Source organism: Heterocephalus glaber, unplaced genomic scaffold (assembly GCF_053883595.1).
Source record: "Heterocephalus glaber isolate CG9 unplaced genomic scaffold, H.glaber_assembly_v1.0 deba00001472, whole genome shotgun sequence".
Classification (NCBI taxonomy): Eukaryota; Metazoa; Chordata; class Mammalia; order Rodentia; family Bathyergidae; genus Heterocephalus; species Heterocephalus glaber.
In genome coordinates, this window is record NW_028258315.1 from 78,776,735 (window position 1) to 78,797,917 (window position 21,183).

The 21,183-nt window shown below is 37.9% G+C and overlaps 1 protein-coding gene and 1 pseudogene across 2 annotated transcripts in view; both read right to left on the reverse strand.

Moving 5' to 3' along the window:
* Ube2e2 (ubiquitin conjugating enzyme E2 E2) overlaps window positions 1–21,183 on the reverse strand; it is a 381,059-nt gene that overhangs the window by 159,078 nt on the left and 200,798 nt on the right. The window lies entirely within an intron of this gene.
* LOC101700703 (nuclear receptor coactivator 4 pseudogene) overlaps window positions 1–21,183 on the reverse strand; it is a 52,002-nt pseudogene that overhangs the window by 18,606 nt on the left and 12,213 nt on the right. The window contains exon 2 of the transcript XR_015439618.1: window positions 1–21,183. This exon is cut by the window's left edge and continues 18,606 nt beyond it; it is cut by the window's right edge and continues 11,412 nt beyond it. The product of XR_015439618.1 is annotated as a nuclear receptor coactivator 4 pseudogene (transcript).

Genomic DNA, 21,183 nt, shown 5'->3' on the forward strand with positions numbered 1-21,183 from the left:
ATTACCAGCAGGTTCAGTGTCGAGTGAGGGCCCATTCTTCATACATGATGCTATCTATGTGTACTCACTGGAAGGAGCACACAAGCTCCCTTAGACCTCTTTAAAGGGGACCAACGCCATCACGAGAGCTCAGCCCTCATAACCCAATCACCTCCTAAAAGCCCCACTTATTACAACTGCACTGGGCAACAGATTTTAATATATGCACTTTGGGGGGGGGTTGATATCCAGACGACAGCACACACTCCAAATGAGTAGAAAACTGATGATATATGACACCAGAAAGGAGGCTGATCCTATTAAAAGAACGTTAAATTTCCTGTTTTGGTATTTATCAGAGTATGTTTAAGAAGGACAAAGCGGGGGATTTACTGGCTTATCAAACAAGGTTCCCTTATTATTGCTGTGTCATCTTGCTAATAAAGGTTGGTAGGTAGGAGAGAGTTTGTTTTGAGACTTCAACCTGAAACAAGACTGTGACCACTACCAAAAGAACCTAAAAAATACAAATGACTTAACTGACTTACATAAATTGGTAATAATAGAAAAATCCTTCTGCTTTATTTGTTGCCAATATAGTTCTCTGGGCTCAACCCCCAGTACCACAACACAACACAACAGGACATGACACTCCAAAAATCAACCTCTATAACATACAAATCAGCATTATTTCATCTAAAACTTTGAAACATGTTTAAACTTATGTATAGGGATATTAAGTAAATAATTATTAAGATCCACAATTTCTCTTAGATGATTATATTATATCCTCATACAATTTTGTACAAATTTTATTTCAAAAACATACATTAGATGTTTATGTTGAAAAGCATATAGAAAAGCGAAAAAAAAAGGTTGGAAGAACACAGACTATATTGAAAGAGTTCATAAAGGAATCTTACAAAAGGAAAAAAATCTAATCTTGGGAGAATATATTAATTCTTAAATAACTTCCAAAATGTCAATTTGGCAGTTTAGTTACAATAGGAAACAGAAGCATCCTTTGTTTAGATCATTAAAAGGAGATACTTTTAAATGTTTCACTTCCTCATGTAAACACAATGTAAATTTGTTATTTATTTTTACACTGCTGCTTTTGACAGCAGAAGTAATTTAAAGGATTCTTTCCTACTACACTACCCTGGTAGGTAAAATAGCTAACACCGTAATTGAATTCCTGGCAGTTTATAAATCTGTGGAAAAATTCAGTTGTCTGTGGCATTTCTAAGCCATCTAAGAAGTTGTAGCATTTTCTGAAACTTGGCTTGATAATTTTTGCTACAACTTACATAAACATCCGAAAGAAATACACAACCACATGTGATAACTGTGTTATTAAAACTGTGCCACATGTAGATGTTAGACTAATGGATTCTATGAAAAGTGCATCTCAGCAGTGTTGCTGAAAGACTGTTTTTAGACTCATGCTAAATTAGATTTCTTGGGGTTTGGATCCAGAGTTAACAAAAAATCCAAGAAGTTATTTATTGACCATAATAATGGTAGAGAACTTCTGAATTAGAAGTTTGTGGAAAATCACATACAAACTCAAAAGTTTTATACTACTGCACACAATTACTTAAAAAGAGAAATAAAAAGTGTTATTCAATTCAACAGGTACTGGAAACTTAAGAGGCAATACCAGCAACTCCCTGAAATAGTTAAGTACAAGGTAGAGTATGATTAAGTACCAAAATCTAGGAGATATATTATACCACTGCTGGCACAGAAGTAATAACAGGACATAAAAGTTAAAACAAACAAACAAACTTGGTTTTATAAAAAGAGGTAAGATGGAAAAGACTGGGGGAAATGTGTTTTTAGAAAGGCTGAGCTAGTGGTGAAGTTTTAAAAAGATTAGCCAGCAACATCAATTAAGAAGCAAACATTTGATTGGGTACCTGAACAAAGCTGATGCCAGTGTGGCTGGTAAGAAAGGGGTGAGTGGATCTCAACTTTGAAGGAAGAATTCAAAATAGTTTGTGTTTAAGTTAATTCAGAAGGTATGAGAAATGGGCACAGTTTAAAAAAAAAAGATCTTAGGGAATGAGATGTAATAACTAGAACTTCATGATGTATAGAGAAGAAAAAAAAGAGCTTTTTGGAGGGAAACTATTTCAATTTTGAGCATATCAAATCCAGTAGTGAGGTATCCTTAAGAAGCAACATTCTGGGGCTGGGGATTTAGCTCAGTGGTTCTGCTGCCTGCCTGGCAAGACCAAAAGCCTGAGTTCGATCCCTGATACAAAAAAAAAAAAAAGAAGCAACATTTTGTAAGAGACTTGGATGGAGAGAAACAAACATGGAGACAAAGAGTTGAGCCAAACTTTAGAAGTAACTGTTTAAATTGGTATAGTAAAATCCATCATCAAAGAGAAGAATGTATGAAAAGAAGAACAAAAGGGCACTAGCTGAACTTTGGTGAATGTCTAGTTAGGGAACTGAAGAGTAACCAAGTCAGGAGTCAAAGAGGAGGTCAAGAAAACAATTACATCACGGAGCACAAAGAAATACACAGATGTAAGGAAAAAAAGAGAGCCCCACCAAGTGCAAAATGGTGACCAGAGCAGTCATCAGCATCACAAAAATGTCTTTCAACATGTTTTAAAAGGCAAGAGAGAGGGAAATATTTTAGATATTGGAGTAGGTGATCAATGTCATTGCAGATATTTGATTTCCAAATTTGCTTAAGCCTAATCTAAACCAGATGGCAAGAGATACTAAACATAATTACTAATGAAACTTGTACCTAGCACGACATTCATCATTTGGAAAGCTGCTATTAAAATTATGTTTTGGAAATCTGCTATCCAAATAATGTTTTCTATTGTCTATTTGGTAAAAAAAATATTTTTTTTTGAGATAGGGTCTCACTATTTAGTTCAGGCTGCCCTTGAATTCACTATGTAACCCAGGGAGGGCCTCAAACTCATGGCGATCCCTGCCTCAGCCTCCCAAGAGCTGGAAGTACAACAAACATGAACCACCATGCCTGGCTGGTAAATAATTTTCACATAACACAGAGAAAAGCAAAATGGAGAAAAAATTCTTCCTCTATCTTTCCTGATGTACTGGTCAGAGATGTCGGTACTTCTATTCCCTCAAGTCCTTCATGTGAGTTGCTCTCTATAAAAATTTAATCTATTACAGAGTAGATTAAGCTGATAAACTAAAATGGGGGACAGTGATTTGACATATCACCTCTCGGTAATGTTTTTACTAAAAAAAAAAAAGGCGAGGAAAATGTTTAACAAAAAGAATATATTTTTAATGGTTCCATCTTAGGCCCTGTAGCAAGGATGAGGAAGGAGTGAGAGTTTGAAGGGCAGGGAGACTCCCAGGTTTACTTAAAACAGGTAGTTTCCTTTTAGCGTCCCTCAAATTACACCTACCGGGGCAGTTTCCTGTTTCATGCATTCATAAAGGCATCCAAGACATGAGGCAAATTCTTTAACTCTCTGGGAAATTTAGGATTATATAACAAAACCGTAAAGTTTAATTTAGCAGGATGGCAGTACCAAGTAACACCAGTATGTTCTTCTGTAGATATTACTAAGATAAATTTTACATGAAAAACCTTACTTAAATCCAATTCTTTTCATTTAACAGCATAGGATAGAACCTAATGCTATTTTAATAGGTTCCCTTTTCTTGGGGTAAAATGTAGTAGTAACAGTAAGTATTCAAAAAGAAAACTTTAGAAAATGCAGATAAGAGGGAGAGAGAAGTGGTCTGGAAATAACCTGTTGTTTTTTCCTTTGCTTAAGTAATATATGTCTGTATAACCACTTTAACATAGTAATTATTTTCATGTCCATTTTATATCTGTATCAACATTTGAATAGCTACTTATTCATCTGTTAAGCAGATTTACCATCATTAATCTTACTAAGCTCTAATTGTTTAAAATATTGAATGACCAGCAGTGGACAAATATCTTTAGGTATATTTCTGTCATAATCAGAGTTATCAAGATACATACTCATCAACTGTCAGTTAAAAATTCTGTGACAATTTACCGTTTCATCCACTCTGCCCATATTTCCACATCTTTGACAAGCTGAGTTTTATCTTTTTAATCTTTGCCAATCATATTGGATAAATATGCATATTTGGATTTCCTGGTTCTACTTTGTTTCTTGCTTAACTAAGAATATTTCCGGTTTTAAACACATACACACAATAAATTTATGGTATAACAGAAACAGGCTAGTTATTTCATTCTAGGACTGAATGTCAAATCCTTATGGAAGATTTTAAAAAAATTATCAATCATAATATATACAATAAGTATCTTTAGATCAATTTTAATTAACATAATGAGGGGTTGGTGAAATTGTCTTGTCAGTTTGGGTAGTACATTGTATTAGCTACAATGAAATACCTGAGGCAATTAACTTTATACAGAGAAAAGTTCTTTTTTTTTTTCCTTGTTCATAGTTCTGGAGGTTCCACTCTAAGATTAGGAAGCCTCACTGCTTTGGGCCTCTGGTGAGGGTGCCACACACATCAATGACAGATGAATACAGAGAGCAAACCATTCATATCATAAGTCAGGAAGTACAGAAAAAGGACAGAACCAGGGTCTTACAAAATGCACACCCTCATGCACCCCAGCCTCCCAGAGCCCCAAAGAATCCACTGTCCACCCAAAATACCACCTAGGTACAAGCTTTTTACCCTTAGAGGTGCATCATGTTCACACCACCAGTACATACTTAGATGTAGTTTATTTTGTGTTGTTTTTTAATGTCTAAAATATTATTCCCTGAGCTTATTAAAAATGTTTCCATTGAAACTGTAACTCTGTTTTCTAAACACGATAAAATGAAACCCACATTATGAAATTTAACTTGGAAAATACTGCTTAACATCTAATAAACTTTAGACACTGAAGTTTAGATTATGTTTGAGCACTTTCCTTGCTAAAGTACTGATCTCAATTTCAAATGTTCTCATGGCCATTTCTTATGGAAATGGTATGATATCTGCTTCTGAAAGCTTAAGAAGAAAGGAAAGCAATTCACATTTATTTACCACTTGCAGTATACCAGGCACCATGCTTAGACAGATGCAAGATTCCTTCACTCACTGGAACTAGGTCAGGTAGATTGAGTGTCTCTAGCCAGTGTGGTCTCCCCTGAGAGCTGGAAGCAATGGATCATATGGTTTTCTCCAGAGTTTATTACAAGATTCATAAAATCCATTCTCAGACTTAAAAAAGTTCTCTCACACTCTAATACTTTAACATAGAATTTCAAATGCTGAGTTGTACACACTGATATAAAACATCATTTCAGTTGTCTATTCTTTTTCAAAACAGGTGTACCTGAGGCACATGTAAGAAGAGTTTTTTGGAATGTTGTGTTAAAAAGAATTTTACTCTCCAAACACATAAAGTAAGGAAAAAAATGTAAAAACCATTTATTTAATTCATAGGTATATACTGAATGCCTGACACATACATGCCAGATACTATAGTAACTAGGGAGAATCTTTGACTTGTAAAGCTTAGAACATATCAGGTCACGAAGAACAAAACACAAGCAATTATTTCTCTGATGGTGTGATGTTAAAAAGAGGAAGTAGAATAGCATACAGGAACAGAGAAGGTATGAGAAGTTTTCTTCAAGAAAGTAGTATTATGCTACAAGCTAAAAAATGAGCAGGCCAAGGGAGCGTGTGGGGTGAAGTGGTGTTCCCATGTACAGGAAGAGAATCTTTTCACCAGAAGGTGAAGAAAAGACATTCAAACTTGAGGAAAATGAAATACAGTAAAATGTCAGTTTACAAGCATAATTTGGTCAGGAAACATGCTTATAATCCAAAGCATTTGTATGTCAAAGTGAATATCCCCAAACAAAATAATAAATATGCATGATTGTTCCACAACCCCAAAATATTCATATGAAAATGACTACAACATGTGTAAATACCAGATAGTTTCTCTGGTGTGAAAAACTAAAAGTGTAAATAAGGATCAAAATGTATAATTCATACTGTGAAATAGGAAGAAAACGTCTAAAGGAGTAGGGGAAGTGGGAGGGGTAGGGGAAAGGAAAGACGAAAAAAAAATATGAGAAAAGGAAAAAAATGGAAACAAAGTCTTTGTAAATAGGGAAGGATGGAGAGGGTGAAGGGAGGGCAGGGGAATAGGGAAAAAATAAGAACCAAGATACATCATGTAAAGGTACAAGATCCCAATGATGAATGTAACTGTATTGTATACCTAAAATGTACCAATAAACTTAATGGAAAAACAAAAGAAAATGACCATAATACTATAATACAAACTAATAAAGAAAATAAAAATATAAAGATAAATAAACAAATTAACCTGTACTTACCTTTGAAAACCTTTGGTTGGTGTGAGGGAGACACAGAGAGGAAGGTTATTGGGTAGGATGATTTTCACTGTTACTAATGGGAATCACTATCTGCTCAATGGAATCTTTTTCTTGTTGTGCAGTTTTAACAAGGAACCTATCCAATGACACTTGCTTTCACCTCCTTTTGAGGATTTTGCAGAAATGCATTGTTGGTTAAACAGATTCATCACTTGCACTACCCTTATTTGGGTAGTGCTTGGGTACAAAATTTTGCACTGTTTCCCATATTTTACATATCTCCCTAATCTCGTTTGAAAGGAAGGGTTCCTCTGCCTTTTTCTTCTCCTCTGCAGATGAGATTTCTTCCTTAACCTCTTGCTGTTAGGAGATAATTACTCACAGTCTGGCAGGGAGAGAGAACTAGAGAGAACCAGACTCGGTTGTGACAATGAGAAGTTCAGCCTCAGGTACTACTTGTATTGCAAGACATTCCTTGTTTATCAAGTTAAATTTTATTAGAAATGTTTGTCTTGTGGAACAAGTTAACAGAAAATGCAAAGTTGACAGAAATGCAAAGTTTTACTATACTTTAGACCAGCTGTGGTGTTGTAGGACAAGGCAGGGGTAAGTGACAAAAAACTAAGGCTGAACTGATCTTAACTATAGTTCTAAACGAAAATGTAATACTTTCAATCACTTCCCTGATGGCTTATGGTTAAAATATTGCTATCAGTTATTCTAATCCAGAAGTCAAATTTGATATATATTTCATGATAATGGCTTGAAACACTTATTTGTGGTTTGTGTGAAGAGAAATTAGTTAACCTAATTAGTTTTACCTACACAATGTGCTAAAGTTTAAATTAACTTTGCAATGAGCATCTTGGTTTATAGCCTATAATGCAATATTTCCTCAAGTTAGTCAATTTTTCACTAAAATTGACATCAAATAGTCTAAAAGGCAATTATTATAAAAAAGCAATGATACTGAAGGCTTAGATACATGAGAAACACATGGGATGCCCGTTAACAACACAGGTTTCTGTTTTTTCTTTTTTTTTTTTTTTTGAGAATGCAGTATTATGCTGCAAGGGGAATTTTTACTGGACAGAGTAAAATCAAATCCACACTCATTAAAAGCACAATAAGAGAATTAGCATACATCCTCATACATGCTTAAAACTATCTAAATATCCAAGATTTATCAAATGAAAGCACAAAGTTATATTTAAAAATGTAAAAACACTAAATTTAAAATGACAAGATAATGAATATTTGAATATTAAGAGATAACTTGAAATTTATTGAGTATTAATTCATTGTTTTTGCATGCACATAAATAGCATATTTTACCTAAGAAACTGGACAGGTTTTTTTTTTTCCTTTTTTTTTTTGTTAAATTCTTTTATTGGTACATTGTAGGTATACAACACAATTACATTTCTCATTGGGAACTTGTACCTTTACATAATGCATCTTGGTTCTTATTTTTTCCCCATTCCTAGCCCTCCCTTCATCCCCTCCACCCTTCCCTATTTACAAAGACTTTATTTCCATTTTTTCCATTTCTCATCATTTTTCCTTTCCCTTCTTAACTTGCCCCTGCCCCTCCCACTACCCCTACCCCTTTGGACCTTTTCTTCCTATTTTACATTATTGATTATTCATTCTAATCATTGGTACATTTTAGATATACAATATAATGACATTCATCATGGGAAATCTGTAACTTTACATAGTCTCTCTTGGTTCTTATTTTTCATCCTTGCCCAACCCTCCCTTCAACCCCTCCATTCCTCCCTATTTACAAAGATTTTGTTCCTATTTTTCCATTTTCTCATATTAATCCCATTCCTTTCTATCCTTTCCCCTAGCCCTCCCACTTCCTTTCCCTTTGCCCCTTTTCTTCCTATTTCACATTACCTATTATACATTTAGTCCTTATTTACACTTTCAGTTTCTCACATCAGAGAAGCTATTTGGTATTTATACACGTGTGTCCTATTTATTTAAGAGTATCTCCTCAATGTGCATCTACTTAGCTATAAATGTCTCTAATTTCTCATTTTTTATGGTTGAGTAGTACTCCATTTTATAAAAAAAACCCACATTTTCTTTATCCAGTCTCCAGTTGATGGGCATTTGGGCTGTTTCCAAGTTTTAGCTATCACAAATTCTGCTGCTATGAACATGGGCACACATATATCACTGTGGTATGATTCTTTTAATTCTTTGGGGAAGATCCCCAGCAGTGGAACAGTGAGGTCAAATGGGACTTCCAGTCCTAGCTCTTTGAGGTATCTCTATACTGATTTCCACAGTGCTTGCACCAGTCTACACTCCCACCAGCAGTGGAGCAGGGTTCCTCTTTCCCCCAACCCCGCCAGCATTTGTTACTGGTTGATTTCATGATAGCAGCCATTTTTCTGGAGTGAGGTGGAATCTCAGCATTGTTTTCATTTGCATCTCTCGAATGACCAGTGATATTGAACATTTTTTCATGTATTTATTTGCTATTTCTACTTCTTTGTCTGAGAAATGTCTGTTCATTTCAGATGCCCATTTTTGGATTAGGTCTTTAAATTTGGGAGGTCTGATCTTTTAAATTCTTTATAGATTCGAGATAGTAGACCTTTGTCTGAGGAAGAGCAGGTGAAGACTTTTTCCCACATTGTGGGTTGTCTCTTCACACTATTGGTGGTTTCTCTTGGTGTGCAGAAGCTTTTTAATAAGAAGAGATCCCACTTGTTGATTGTTTGTGCTAGTTCACAGGCAACTGAGGTTTTGTTCATAAAATCTTTTCCTACACCAATGTCTTCAAGAGTTCTACCTAACCTCTGTCCCAACTGGCTCAGAGTTTCTATTTTAATATTTAGGTCTTTAATCCATTTTGATTTTAGTTTAGTGCATGGAGAGAAATATAGGTCGAGTTTTAATCTTTGGCAAGTTGAAGCCCAATTTTTCCAGCACCATTTATTAAAGAGGCTATCTTTCCTCCAGTGAGGGTGTTTGGCTCCTTTATCGAAGATGAGATGGCTGAGTGTGTCTGGCATAGTTTCTGCATCTTCTAATCTGTTCCACTGATCCTCAGGTCTGTTTCTTTGCCAGTAATATGGTGTTTTTAATCACAGTAACTTTGTAGTATAGTTGCAGGTTGGAGACTGTGATACCCCCTGCCATGTCTCTGTTACCTAGAATTGCTTTTGCTATTCTGGGTCTCTTCTTGTTCCAAATGAATTTTTGGATTGTTTTCTCCAGGTCCATGAAGTATGCTGCTGGGATCTCAATTGGAATTGTATTAAATCTATATAGCAGTTTTGTAAGTATGCCCATTTTCACTATATTAATCCTTCCTACCCAGGAGCAGGGGATGTCTGTCCATTTTCTGATACCATCTTCAATCTCTCTTTTCAGAGTGTCATACTTTTCAGAGAAGAGGTCTCTGATTTCTTTCGTTAGGTTGATTCCTAGGTATTTCAGTTTTTTGGATGCTATTGTGAAAGGAATTATTTGCCCTATTTCTCTCACAGTGAGTCTGTCATTCATGCAGAGGAAAGCTATTGATTTTTGTGTGTTGACCTTGTAACCAGCTACTTGATTGAATTTGGTTATTAAGTCTAGAAGACTTTTGGTGGAGTTCTTGGGGTCTTCTATATACAGTATCATGTCATCTGTAAATAATGACAATTTGACTTCTTCATTTCCTATCTTTATTCCTTTTATTTCTTTCTCTTGTCTAACTGCCATGGCTAATGTTTCCAGAACTATATTGAACAAGAGTGGTGATAGTGGACATCCTTGTCTTGTTCCTGATTTTAGTGTGAAGGGTTTCAGTTTTTGACCATTTAGTATGATATTGGCTGTTGGATTTTCAAGATGGCTTTTGTCAGTTTGAGGTAGAGACCATCTATTCCAATTTTTTGTAGGGTTTTCATCATAAATGCATGTTGGATTTTGTCAAATGCTTTTTCTGCATCTATGGAGATAATCATATGGTTTTTGTCCTTGGCTCTATTGATATAGTGTATTACATTGATTGATTTGCATATATTGAACCATCCCTGCATCCCTGGGATGAATCCCACTTGATAGGGTGTATAATCTTCTTCATGATGTTCTGCATTCTATTTGCCAGTATCTTATTCAGGATTTTTGCATCTATGTTCATTAGTGAGATTGGCCTATAGTTCTCTTTTTCAGTTGGGTCTTTCTCTGCTTTGGGGATCAAGGTGATGCTTGCTTCCAGGAATGAATTTGGGAGTATTGCTTCCCTTTCAATTTCACTGAAGAGTTTAAACAGTAGCGGCAGCAGTTCCTCTCTAAATGTCTTGTAGAATTCAGCAGTGAAGCCATCAGGGCCCAGGCTTTTCTTAGTTGATAAGTTTTTAATTATGTTTTCCATTTCACTGGTTGATATTGGGTTGTTCAGAATTTTTAGGTCTTCTTCGTTCAACTTTGGTAATTCATATGTATCTAGGAATCTGTCCATTTCTTCTGTGTTGTCCATCTTATTGGCGTATAGGTTCTGGAAGTAGGTATTGATGATCCTCTGGATTTCTGCTGGGTCTGTTGTCATTTCACCCTTTTCATTCCTAATTGCATGGATTTGGGCCTTTTCTTTCCTTTTTCTGATAAGCTTGGCTAAGGGTTTGTCAATTTTGTTGATTCTTTTGAAGAACCAACTCTTGGCTTCATTGATTTTTTTTATTGTTTTCTTGGTCTCCATTGCATTGATTTCTCCTCTGATCTTTAAAATTTCCTCCCTTGTATGAGCTCTCGGGTTGTCCTGTTCTTCTTCTTCTAGAAGCTTGAGGTGCAGCATCAGGTTGTTTAATTGGGCTCATTCTGTTTTCCTAATATGCATATTCACTGCTATGAATTTCCCTTGTAAGACTACTTTCATTGTGTCCCATAGATTCCGATATGTTGTATTGGAGTTGGCATTTAATTGAGCGAACTGTCTGATTTCTTGTTTAATTTCCTCTGTGACCCACTGGTTATTCAGAAGTGTGTTGTTCAATTTCCATGTGTTTACGAAATTTTTTGAGTTTCTTTTGCTCTGGATCTCCAATTTCATCGCACTGTGGTCTGATAATATACAGGGAATAACTTCAATTCCTTTGCACTTACTTAAACATGTTCTATGAGAGAGTATGTGGTCTATTTTGGAGAATGACCCATATGCAGCTGAGAAGAATGTGTATTCTGATTTTGTGGGGTGGAAGACTCTGTAAACATCTGATAAGTTCATTTGTTGAAGAGTTTGATTGAGTTCTAGTATTTCCTTATTTTTTGTCTAGTTGATCTACTTGTGACAGTGGGGTGTCGAGGTCCCCCACTACAATTGTATTAGTGCATATATGACTTTTCATGTCCATTAGTATGTTTTATATAGTTGGCCGCACTAGTGTTTGGTGCATAGATATTTATGATTGCCATCTCTTCTTCTTGGATTGTTCCCTTTATAAGGATGTAGTGTCCTTCTTCGTCTCTCTTCATCAGTGTTGGTTTGAAATATACTTGATCTGCCAAGAGGATAGCTACTCCTGCTTTTATTCAGGTTCCCATCACATGGAGTATTGTTTTCCACTCTTTAACTTTCAGTCTTTGAGTTTCCTTTCGAATTAAGTGTTTCTTGTATGCAGCATATAATTGGACCTTGCTTCTTGACCCATTCTGCCAGTCTATTTCTTTTGATTGGTGAATTGAGACCATTAACACTGATGGTTATAACTGACATGTACTGACTTGTCATTGCCATGACTTTTTCATTTTGTTGGGTTCTCCCTCTTTACATTTAATTTCTTGACGTGCCAGATGGGTTCATTCTGCTTTGCTTCCTGGGGTTGTGATCCTCAATGTCTGTTCCTAGGATATTGTGTAAAATTCTTTGGAGTGCTGGTTTGGTATTCACAAAGTTCCTAAGGTGTTCTTTGTCATGAAAGTATCTTATTTCTCCATCCATTTTGAAAGATAGTTTTGCAGGGTACATCAATCTGGGTTGGAGGCTGTTTTCTTTTAGGGCTTGGAATATGTCACTCTAAGCTCTTCTTGCCTTGATGGTTTGTGTTGAGAAGTCTGCTGTGATTCTGATGGGCTTTCCTTTGTATGTGATTTGTTTCTTTTCTCTGACTGCTTGGAGAACTTTGTTCTTCTGTTGCATTTCTGGAATCTTAACAATTATATGCCTATGTGTAGATTTTTTTTGATCAAGGCTATTTGGAGTCCTATATGCCTCACTTATCTGTATGTCAAGCTCTTTTCCCCTGCTTGGGAAGTTTTCTGCCATTATTTCTGTGAAGAGATTTTTATGTCATCTGCACTCTCTCCTGTTTCTTCATTGAGCCCAATCAGTCTTATGTTATTCTTGTTTGCATCATCTAGCAGCTGCTGGATTGATTTCTCATGTTCCTGTATAATTTTGAAGCAATTTTTCTTTTCCTTGTCATCAACTGCAATCTTATCTTCTATATCTGAAATTCTGTCCTCACATTGGCTCAGTCTGCTGTGTAGACTCTCAGTGGAGTGTTTCATCTCCTGGAAATCTATTTGCATCTGTTTTATGGATTCCATTTGTTTCCTATGTTGGGATTCCATCATGTTCCTCAGCTCCTCTCTAGATTTATTAATCATGTCTTGCACTAGGAGCACAATTTCTCCTATTATCTGAGAAATTATTTCTGATTTCATTTTTTCCAGATCCCCTTTTGTTGCCAGTTCAGTGGGTCCAGGTGGTTGAGTATCAGAGTGTTCCATCTCATTTCCCTTTGGGGTTGCTGTAGGTGATCTGGATGTCTGGTTTTGAGACTTATTTATGTGTTTTCTCATTTCGACTGGAGCGGGGCGGCGGGGGGGCTGTTGGCACCTGCACGGATTACCTCCTCTGAGGTGGGAGAGGTGGGACAGGGGCGGGGAGCAGCGGTAGGGATGGTGGCCCAAAAGCCCTTTCCTGTGGGCTGGGAGCAGTGGGAGGGATGGTGGCCGGGAAGCCCCTTCCTCTGGACCAGGAGCAGTGGGACGGCAGCTCAGAAGCCCGTACCTCTGATCTGGGAGTGGTGGGAGGGATGGTGGCCTGGAAGCCCCTTCCTCTGGGCCAGGAGCTGTGGGACGGCGGCTCAGAAGCCCCTACCTCTGGGCCAGGAGCAGCGGGAGGGATGGTGGCCTGGAAGGCCCTTCCTCTGGGCCAGGAGCGGTGGACAGAAGGTGGCCCAAAAGCCCTTTCCTCTGGGCTAGGAGCAGCAAGAGGGATGGTGGCCCGGAACCCCCTTCGTCTGGACCAGAAGCAGTGGGATGGCGGCTCAGAAGCCCCTACCTCTGGGCCAAGAGCGGCAGGACTCAGTACTGTCATCTGGTGGTCCGGTGTCCTCTGCATCTTTGTAGTGTGGAACCAGGTGGCTGTACAGAGGTGTGTGTGTGGGGGGGTGTCCAGTGGATTGTTGTCGGGCCGCCTGGTTTTTGTTTTTTGGATGCTGGAGATTGAACCAGGGTCTTCACTGAGCTAGGTCTTCAGTCTCTTTTTATTTATTTTCAGGGAGGGTCTTGCAAAGTCGCTAAATTGCTCACACTGGGCTCAAACTTGTGATCCTACTGCTCTCCTTCCCAGAGGGCTAGGATTACAGGCATGTACCACCATGCTCCTTGCTCAGAATTTCTGATTACGTAAGTCTGCAGTAATTTCTGATTACATAAGAAGTTCCCAGGTGATGCTGACACTGGAGTCCTGAGACAACACCTTAAGAACCACCACAGCACAGTATCAAGTTGTCAGTGTCCTTGAATAAACAAACCAGGAAAGAGGAGGTGTTTCTGACATCCTAAACTAAGGCAATAACGAGGTCTCAAATTTATTTTTTTTATTTTTTGGTACTGGGGATTGAACTCGGGACCCTGAGCTTGCGAGGCAGGTGGCAGAACCACTGAGCTAAATCCCTGACCCCCAGGTCTCAAATTTAATTCAAATCCTGAGTCTAAGCTGAATCTCATCTTAATGTTGATGTTCCAATTGTGCAGTGTGAATTTACTGTTACAAGTATGAACGAATAAGAATTCTCTAACAGCCTACCCCTAACTTGACAAACAGCAGTTAAATAGCTGCAGCTTTTCAAAGGTATCTTGCAAGGAACATTAGCTAAGAAGAGCATTGTGCCTTTGAAAGCTCTATGAAACAAATTCAGTCTTGCTGTCACACTACATTGTATAATAACTGTATCTTTTCAAGATAATCTATTATACAAAAAAACCCTTATATAAGAGGATTTTAATCATGGACAACAAATTTTTCTTTTAATATATCAAGTTAAGTTTCAAAATAATAAAATGAAAAGTATGAATTACTTTTATCAATGAACCCCAACATTTATATATATTACACATCATGTTTAATTAAATGCAATTATTATAATCGGTAATTAATTCTACACTACCTCTGGGGAGCTTACCACTTCCTTGAATACATATGGCTACATATGGGTTCCACATTGCTATCTAAATGTGATTTTAATTATCACAGCAACTAATTTTATGATCAGTAAGTATACTGAACTTTTCTCCTCTTTAAACACACACAGAGAGACACTGAGGACAAGCAACTATTACAGTATTTCACTTTTGCTCCAAATATAACTATTAATTTAATAGTAAAGGATTAACAAAGATGTGTCAAGAATTTTCATAGATTGACCAAAACATTAGATGTAATAATTATAACAACACCTAACATTTACTGAACCGCTAGGAGGTAGCATGTGCTGCAGTTTGTACTTAGTTTTCATACTTTCAATCTTCTGGTTGAAGGGGATGAACCACAAGGAACTTTAGTAGCTTGCCTAAGTTGATATCACTATCAAGTAGTCAACTAGGATATTTCTATTATGCTTCTGAGACATAATTACAGAAGAAGAAAGTATTAAAGGAGTAAAGCTTTAATATTAAAAAATTAAAATGCTTAATTTAGCAAACATAACCCCTGAAACTGACCTTAACCCCTGAAACTTCCCAAGTCCTCCTAGGAAGTCTTCAATAACCAAAAGAAATACTGATGAGGCCCATTGTTTTCCAAGGGAGACAACAGGAGTGGAGTTTCACTTCTCTCATTAGGCAAAAACCAAAGGACAAAGAGTAAATAAATTTGCTTTTCTCTCCCAGCATTTAGATACTTGGAACAAAGGCTAGCAGATATAGAGGCATACATATGTAGGGTTCAATGCTCCCAATGCAGGTGACTCCCTGTCATGCGCCAAACTGTTTCTGAAACTTGTTGACCTTGACTGTCATGTGACTGTTAGGAGCAGAAAGGGCTCCACCTGTTGCCGATTGGGTCAGTGTTCTTTGTGCTCAATTCTGATAGAAATATAGTTGGAGTAGTACAATTCCCTTGATGTAAGCAGCTTACCAGTGACTCTCAACTCTTTGTATTACAGTTCTTGGCAGCTCCTAGTTGCTGCTATTAGCTGTTCAGGGCTTGTGGCCTCCCTTGGCAGCTTTCTGGAGATCTTCCAGGAGCTTCTGCTACTTCCTTGGTGCTCTTCTACTGGTCTCAGCCGGTCTCCACTGCTTTTGAGTCTTTACTGTTCTGCTGCTCTCTGCAACTCTTCAGAGCTAACAGTCTCTAGTGTTACCAATTCTTTCTTAGTGTAACTTATTCAGCCTACTGCACCAGAGATAAAAATCATGAGTAGACAATACAAGTGACCATGTAAGGCTTTCATTGGGACTTGTGCTACAGCACAGAGGGTAGCACACTGTAAGAAGCTCTCCTAGACTGACCCAAGGAATGTAAGAGAACAGTGCTTATATACTGGAGGAGCAGACTCACACATGCATAGTCTGCTGTTTTTCATGAACTTGTTTTGGGCCTTTCTAAATCACAGTTGGCAGGGTTATCTGGAGGTTGCAGGGTAGAGTCTTACTGGGATAGCCCTGTGTTTCAAGCCTGCTGGGGCCAAGGCAAATAGCTCCCTGAGAGGTCATGGGGCATCTAGAACAGCCTCAGCCATCACAGTGACAGCTCAGCCAAACTGTGGGAGAAGTGGCTGCCTGAGTGACAGCTCTGCCATTCCCACAAACTGCCAGGAGTTTCCAGGAGTGTCTTCTGTGTTGATCATGGCCCACAGAGGGTTTTGGGATTTGGAAGATGAAGGTGGTAGGTTTGGTGCCTCCTTCATCTTTACCCTGTCAGGTATAGCTTTTAATAGCAACTGAGAGAGGCAGCAGTAACACCCTGAAGCTGCCCACAGCAGAAGAGAGGTGCCACACTTTAAGGCTGAGGCACAGCTCCTGTCATGGCTGCAGGAGCCAACACAGCCTAGCATGTGGCTGAAGAAATATGCACAGAGAGGACAGGAAGATGCTGGGGCTTTTAATCCAAGTTCATCCTGATGGGATGTGGCAGGATGGCTGTCAGCAAGGTCATACGCCCTTTGCTTGTCAGAGGGGAAAAAAAAAGGCTCAGTCCTTGTTTTTTTATCTAATACCTACAGCTTCAACCAAAGGGGAAAAATTCAGTTTCCTCCAACCTAAAATAGACACTGTCTTACACTTTCCTTTTGTTTTTCCTGTTATGTGAAATATCTGCACTTGATTTTCCAGAATACATTACAGTACTCTGAAATGACCATTCTCTTTCACTTGTTCACTTAACTTTTAACAATTTAAAAACTACACCCCAGATCAGAGAGGGGCTGAAGAGAGGTAAAAAAAGAAAACAGAGAATGAAAAAAGGAGTATCTTTTTTGTTTGTTTTTTGTGAATTTCCTTCCTTCCTTCCTACTTCCTTCAATCCCTTCCAATAAAACAGTTGATTTAATGCTGTAGGGAGGCTGGGCATGGTGGCTCACAACTGTATTCCTATCATTTGGGAGGGTGAAGCAGGTGTATCATGCACATGGACTGTACAATGAGTGCAAGGCCAGCCTGAACTACATAGTGAGACTCTGTCTCAAAAACACAAACCAAAACAAAACAAAATTTTAAAAATGCTATAAGGAAAGAGGAGAAAAGTGCCTAACCAAACAAAACACTATACAAAGAATCATTCCTTACTTAACACACATTCCTATGTTTTCAGAGAACTGACACCTACTTTTTTTAAATTTAAAAATAATTTTATTATCAAATACACAGACATACAGAAATTAAAACCATTCAAAGAAGAACAATGCAAGGGAAAAAAAACTACAATAATATTCAAATACAGTAGAACTCAACCAAAACAAAACTGAAAAGCACTTAAACATTTTTCCATATAACTTAAAAAAAATCCCAAGTACCAACAAGACGCCAGAGGATGTGATTTGTTTCAGAAAGATCCCCCAAACCAACACTGAACAAATAATGGTCTGGAAAAAAAACTCCAGTTAGCTAGCATACTCCACATAAGCCAAATTTCTCCTTAATTTAAATTTGGATACAGTCATATGATATCTACTTTTTAATTCTGACTAATAATTGCAGCTCCCAGCCAAGGGTGCACCCGTGAGGAGCAGAGACGCCTGGAGCTCTCTGGCTACACCACCACCCTGAGGGCCTCCCAGCCAGGGGCACACGGTGAGGAGCGGAGCCACGAGGGCACCTGCAGCACCACCACAGCACGCACTCCCCACCCCCCTTCCAGGCCTCCTAGTTGCGCCTGTACCTGGATCCACACCGCAGAGGCACAGGGGGTCATAACGGCCATTGTCCTGAACTGCAGAAGTGAACAGAAAGAGGGCCTTTCTCAGGCTCCTTGATGAAAACTGAAGACCACTGGAAAAGTGAAGAGAATCTCTGCAATACAGGCACACCAGACCACTGTAGGTGGTAAGTTGGAGGGATCACCATGTTCCATCAGAACCTGGACTATCTTCAGGGGAAGGGCAGGGGGAACCTGCAGTAGAACTTTGCAGAGTTCAACCCTGCAGGAGGTTAGGGAGCTCATCTTGGGCCTTGCAGCCAGAAATCTGCCTGAATCTCAGGGGTCTGCTGCTGGCTTGGTGAGACTCATTGACACTGTCTATTGTGACAGCAGAGACATACCCTAAAGGAGGTATTTTTATTTTCAAAATTAATTTTTTTAATTTTAAATTATTTTTTTCTATTCTTTTCAACTTTTTTCTTTTCTCTTTTCTTTCTCTCATTCTCTTGCTCTCCCACATTGTTCTTCATCTCCCTTTTTGTTCCTGTTCTTGCCCTAATTCAGATTTCTTCTTTCTTTTTCTTTTATTCTCTCTTTTTCCATCTCCGGATTGTTACCAGTTTCAAAGGAAAGTAAAAACAGTTGCTACCTTCCCTATTGCTGATAGGTTGTTCTGTTCTTGTGTTTGTTCTTTCATTCTGTCTTTTCTCCTTGTCTTCAACAGCTCCCTAGAGTTTCAGTGATCTTCCTGTGTCCTCTGGCCTTACTTCTAATCTTTCCCTATCCTTCTACCTATCTATCCCTCCTCCCCAACTTCTTCTAAGTCCCCATCCCAAAGGGTAAAGTTGCTATATTGAAGAGTTTATTCACTATAAACATATTGTGGGCTGGTCCTCGATTTTGATTTAATTCATACGGTTAAAGGTGATAGATTAATAATGTCACAAATTGTTATTTTCTAAGCTATGCTTTATACTATTGTTACTGCTGATTGTATCACTTGGGCTAAGGTGTTGTGATCTATCTAATTCATTATCCTTCTGGTATAATGAAAATGAGATTGCACCAGGCTCATTAGAGATTCAAAACCTTAGGACCAGCTGTATCTGAAAGACACCTCTGAGAAGCAATCCTTCCATAAGGGTTCTAAATACAAGCAACACAGATACCTACAATAAGTAATATCGAAGTATCAACCCAGGAATTAAACCAAAACAAAAATACCAACAATGAAAATAGAAATGAGAAGACATTTAAGCAAGGCACAAACCCAGACTTCCAGCTCACCGAAGGCAAACTCTGGGGGAAACGAGGTGGAAAAGTCTGATAATCAACCACCTGGACACCCTGAACTGATAGTACAGGAAGTAACCAAACAAAGGAATGAGGCTCTAGAAAAATTCAAAACAAAAATAATTTCCCAGATAACTACAGAGATGGTGAGCAGAATGAAAGACATGATTAGAGACTCGAGAACAGAAACAGATAAAAAAATAGATGAGTTCAGGACCATGATGGAGGCCATGAATGCCCAGCATAGGAAAGAAATGATAATCATGAACACCCAACATAGGAAAGAAATGGAATCCATGAAACAGATTCAAACAGATATCCAGGAGATTAAAAACTCTACTGAAAGTATACACAGCAGACTGAGCCAATCTGAAGACAGAATATCAGATATAGAAGACAGGATGGTGGTCAGTGACCACAAAAACAGAGATCTCTTGAAACTAGTAAGGACCATGAGAAATCAACCCAAAAGCTCCTAGATGATGCAAGGAAGAATAATATAAGACTGATAGTCCAAAAAAAGCAGGAGAAAGTACAAATGACATAAAAAACTATTCAGAGAATGACAGAAAATTTCCAAAAGAGAGTAAAAGAATTTGACATACAGATGAGTGAGGCATACAGGACTCCAGCCATGATCAAAATATCTACACGTAGATATATAGAAATCAAGATTCCAGAAACCCAACAGAAGAACAAAATACTACAAGCAGTTGGAGAAAAGAAACAATCACATGTAAAAGAAAGCAGTCAGAATGACAACAGGCTTTTCAACACAAAACCCTCAAGTCAAGGGTAACCTGGAGTGAGATATTTCAAGCCCTAAAAGAAAACAACCTTCAAGTTAGACTGATGTACCCTGCAAAACAATTTTTCAAAATTAATGGGGAAATAAAGATACTTCCACGACAAAGAACACCTGAGAAAATTCATGAATACCAAACCAGCACTCGAAACAACTCTAAACAATATCCTAGAAAAAGACAGTAAGGTCACAACTCCATGAAGCCCAACAGAGCAAATCCATCAGGCAAGGCAAAAAATTAAAAGGGGGGGGGGAAGTAAAAAAGAGCTAACAACAGGAAAATAACATGACAATGCAAAGTCAATACATCAGTTACAACCATCAAAGTTAATGACCTCAACTTACCAATCAAAAGAAACAGAGTGGCAGAATGGATTAAGAAGCAAAATGTAACAGTATGCTGTATAGAAGAAATACACCTAGTTCAAAAAGAAACTCATAGACTGAAAGTAAAAGGATGGAAACTCACAGACTGAAAGTAAAAGGATGTTCCTGTTGCATGGAAAAAAGGAGGGGTAGCTATCTTATTTACAGACAAAGTAAATTCAAACCAAAACTAATTAAGAGAGACAAAGAAGGACACTACATCCTTGTAAAGGGAACAATCGAAGAGGAAGAGATGACAATCATAAATATATATGCACCAAATATGAATGACCCCAACTATACAAAACAAATATTAATGGACATGAACAACCAAATACGCACTAATACAATTGTAGTGGGGGACCTCAATACCCCACTGCCACCAAAAGACAGATCATCTAGACAAAAAAATCAACAATGAAATACTAGAAATGAACCAAGTTTTTGAACAAATGGACTTAATAGACATGTATAGAGTGTTCCCCCACAAAATCAGAATATACATTCTTTTCCGCTGCACATGGGTCATTCTCTAAAACAGACCACGTACTAGTTCATAGAACATGTTTAAGTAAATACAAAGGAACTGAAGTTATCCCCTATATATTATCAGACCATAGTGCAATTAAACTGCAGATCAACAGCATAAGAAACTGCAAAAACTTCACAAACACATGGAAATTGAATAACACTTTCCTCAACAACCAATGGGTCACAGAGGAAATTAAAGAAGAAACTGGACAGTTTTTGCAATTAAATGATAATGCCAGTACAACATA